General features: G+C 46.0%; 1 non-coding gene across 1 annotated transcript; it reads left to right on the top strand.

Moving 5' to 3' along the window:
* Positions 1–1,268: 1,268 nt before the first annotated feature.
* Positions 1,269–1,375, top strand: LOC138388815 (U6 spliceosomal RNA). The gene has a single exon (XR_011234301.1). It is a non-coding gene; the product is annotated as a U6 spliceosomal RNA (small nuclear RNA).
* The last annotated feature ends 2,489 nt before the right edge of the window (positions 1,376–3,864 follow it).

Here is a 3,864-nt window from a genome sequence, read left to right as displayed (position 1 = left end):
AAAGTAAATTAATTTGGTTTAAATATGCACAATAGAGAGATCTGGAAATTAATTGTTTAGGCCCCGGGAGGAGATTAAGGAAAAACATAAATGAAACGAGCAGTTGAATAGGACAAGGAATCAGTACCTGGGGATCCCACGCATCTCTCCCAGGAATAAGTGACCCCTCATGCATTTGCTGTATCTTCCAGCAGAGCCAGCTGGTGTCACTCATGCCTCACACCCCTGATGGACACCTCTTTGCTGCCTTCCAATCTGAGACTTGAAAGTCAAAGTGGGGGTGAGGGAGAGCAGCTTCAGTCCCTCTCCATCTAGAGCTCTCTACCACACCACCCTCAGCCCCCTACCATGCTGTCTCTCTCCATTTGTGTTCTCCTTTGTGTAGGAAGCAATGGGCACAGCAGACCAGTAAGTCTGCTGTCCAAACACCTATCTGGGGGGTTGCCAGTCCCCTCTTCCTGTAGGCACACCCAATCCTCACTAGTCATTCTCCTGGAGTCCCTCTCCTTTGGTTCTAGAAGGGGATACAAGCTCCCCACGGGGAGAGAGGAAGGATGGGTCTCTTTCCATGACACTCATTTTCCTTAACAGCTGTGAACTAAAATAAAAGCTTTTTTTTTTTTTTTTTTTTTTTAGACAGAGTGTCACTCTGTTGCCTGGGCTAGAGTGCTGTGGTGTCAGCTTAGCTCACAGCAACCTCAAACTCCTGGGCTCAAGTGATCCTTCTGCCTCAGACTCCCAAGTAGCTGGGACTACAGGCATGCACCACCATGCCTGGCTAATTTTTTCTATATATCTTTTAGTTGTCCAGCTAATTTTCTTTCTATTTTTAGTAGAGATGGGGGTCTCACTCTTGCTCAGGCTGGTCTTGAACTCCTGAGCTCAAACGATCCACCCGCCTCGGCCTCCCAGAGTGCTAGGATTACAGGCATGAGCCACCTCGCCCGGCTTAAAATAAAATCTTAAGGCTCACCCCCCCCACCGGTTGACTGAATGGATCCTTTCTTGGTCAAGGGGATCTCCTAAAACTAAATTGCCTCCCACGAGGAGGGTCAGACATGCCTCATCATGCCCCCCTCCCTTCTTGGAGACATCCTTTGTAACCCATTATCAGGCCTAAGGGTTTGCAAGACAAACCTGCAGGTCCTCAATTTACACAACAAATGTATATGGCTTGTCTCTGATTAACAGCTCCTTTTCTTAAAACATTCCAAGCCTTTAGACAAAGCTTCATGTCTTTAGCCAATTCCAAGTCAAAACGGTCTTTAGTGCTCGCTTAGGCAGCACATATACTAAAATTGGAACGATACAGAGAAGATTAACATGGCCCCTGGGCAAGGATGACACGCAAATGCGTGAAGCATTCCATAAAAACAACAACAACAAAAAAAAACAAACGGTCTTTAAACCCACCTATGACCTGTAAGCACTCAGCCCTTCGAGATGGCCCACCTTTTCAGACCAAACCAACGTATGGCTTACACGTATTAATGTATGACTTGAATGTATAAAACCAAACTGTAACCCAGCCACACCGAGTCCACTTGCTCAAGGCTTCTTGGGCGTGGCTCCAGGGTCATGGTCCTCAAATTTGGCTCAGAATAAAATCTCTTTAAAATTATTTTACAGAGTTTGGCTCCCCCCCCCCCCCCCCCGTTAACACAGCTGACTACCCTCTGGTCTCTCCAATCTTTCTTTTCACTGGTGATGGTGTATGTCTGTGGGGAGGGGGCTGAAAATGGGGAGTGGATGGGGAAGTAGTGGAGTGGAAGTAGGGGTTGATGGAAGTGCTGGTTCCTAGAACTATGGCTCATCAAATGCTCTGCGGAAGGGCAGCTGGTTCCAGCCACTGGCAGTTCTTTACATGTAGAATGTGGGCTCCTTATAGACTTTCTGTTTCAGGTTTGGGCCTCAGCAGTAGTTCCAGGACAACAGGAAAAACCCCTCCCAATGTCCAGTTACACAAGCATATATGTCTATTTCACCCTTCTTTTATAGTTTAACAAATGTTGGCATACTATTCACCTTGCTTTTTTAACTTGAAATATTTCTTAGACATTGTTGCATATAAGGACATATACACAGACCTCATTCTTTTTATTGACTGCATAGTATTTCACACTATGAATGTACTATAATTTATTGTAACAACGCTATAGTGATAGATATTTCTTTTGTCTCTAGTCTTTTGCTATTACAAACAGTGCTGCAATGTATATTCCATGTATACATCATACATCTCTTTTCACAGAAACCCTAATAGATGTTTGGCACCCAAGGGACAGTCTTTCTTAATTATGCTGCAATTGGTCATACACAGTCTCTCCCAACTTTCAAAATTCTAGGACTTACTACAAGAGGTGACCATTTCTACTGTCTTTTTTTTGAGACAGTCTTGCTCTGTTGCCCAGGCTAGAGTGCCGTGGCGTCAGCCTAGCTCACAGCAACCTCAAACTCCTGGGCTCAAGCAATCCTTCTGCCTCAGCCTCCTGAGTAGCTGGGACTACAGGCATGCGCCACCATGCCCGGCTAATTTTTTCTATCTTTTTTTTAGTTGTCCAGCTAATTTCTTTCTATTTTTAGTAGAGACAGGGTCTCACTCTTGCTGAGGCTGGTCTTGAACTCCTGAGCTGAAGCAATCCTCCCGCCCCGGCCTCCCAGAGTGCTAGGATTACAGGTGTGAGCCACCTCGCCCAGCCTGCTACTGTCTTTAATAGCATTGCTTAGCACGTGATAGGCATTCTGCATTCACAACAATGTTTCTGTTCAAAGCTGCATCAAAGTATGATGTCTTTCACATACACTTGAGCAACAAATAGAGATCTATAATACATTCAGGTGGCTGTGATTCTACAAGCGCAAATAAAGGAGAAAATAGAAAGTAGTGCTTAGGAATGGGAGCCCTGAAGCTGTATGTGGCCAGATTTGAGTCCCAGCACTGCCAATTTTTTACCTATGTGACTTTAGATCTGTATGACAATTTTTTCATTCATAAAATGGGGTTAATATAGTACTGACTTCATGGGGATGTTGTAGGGATTAAATAAGAAAATATGCATAATTCTTAGTATGAGTTTCTGGCACACAGCCTGTGTTCAATATACATTAGCTATACATAAAGATACCAGTTCAAGTGACAGTGGGATATAAGGAAACTTTTTAGCCAGGCCTAAGTTCATACCTATACAAGTAATGACAACTGGCTCACAGCTTTCTCCTTAATTTGGCATGGGCAGATTTCTTGATTTCAAAAATGTTAAAATGCGACAACAAAGTATACTTATATTAAAAGAGGCAGAGATGAAACACAGGGCAGAAAGGTCAATCCCTTGACCCTTTCTTGGACAAGCGAGTTGATCAATTTGACCCTCAGTTTCGCCATCCATACAATGGGGATGTGTGCCTCCTGAGGCTTTTGGAGAGGGACTTAATTTGCCTTGTTCACCGCTATGTACGAAGCGATCAATAAATACATGTGGAATGAATGCATGCAGTAAATGCGTGCTTAGCACAGACAGCGGCCCGGAAACGGGAAACGTTCAGTAAGTGGTAGTCGCTGGCGTTAAAAATAGTAAAAAAGTCTCCAAGACCCTAGCGCACCTCACCAAGTTACACGCGAACCTGCGCAGTAACTTCTCCAGGAGGCGAGGGCACGCGACTGCGCTTGCGCATAAGCGCTTTCCACCGCCCCTCCAGGCGCGTGGGCCAGTGGGGCGGGCCTCAGCCGCGGCGCGACGAGTCCAGAGGGGAGGACCGAGGAAGGGGCGTGGCTAGCAAGCCGGCTTCGGCCACCCTCTTCCGGGCTCCGCCAGCTGCGCGCGCACTTTCCCCCCCTTCTTTTGTGGTCCGGCCCATTGCGAGGGT

The sequence above is a fragment of the Eulemur rufifrons genome, chromosome 7 (assembly GCF_041146395.1).
Source record: "Eulemur rufifrons isolate Redbay chromosome 7, OSU_ERuf_1, whole genome shotgun sequence".
NCBI lineage: Eukaryota > Metazoa > Chordata > Mammalia > Primates > Lemuridae > Eulemur > Eulemur rufifrons.
The sequence above is the reverse complement of the archived record's forward strand: the minus strand, read 5'-3'. Positions and strand labels throughout refer to the sequence as shown.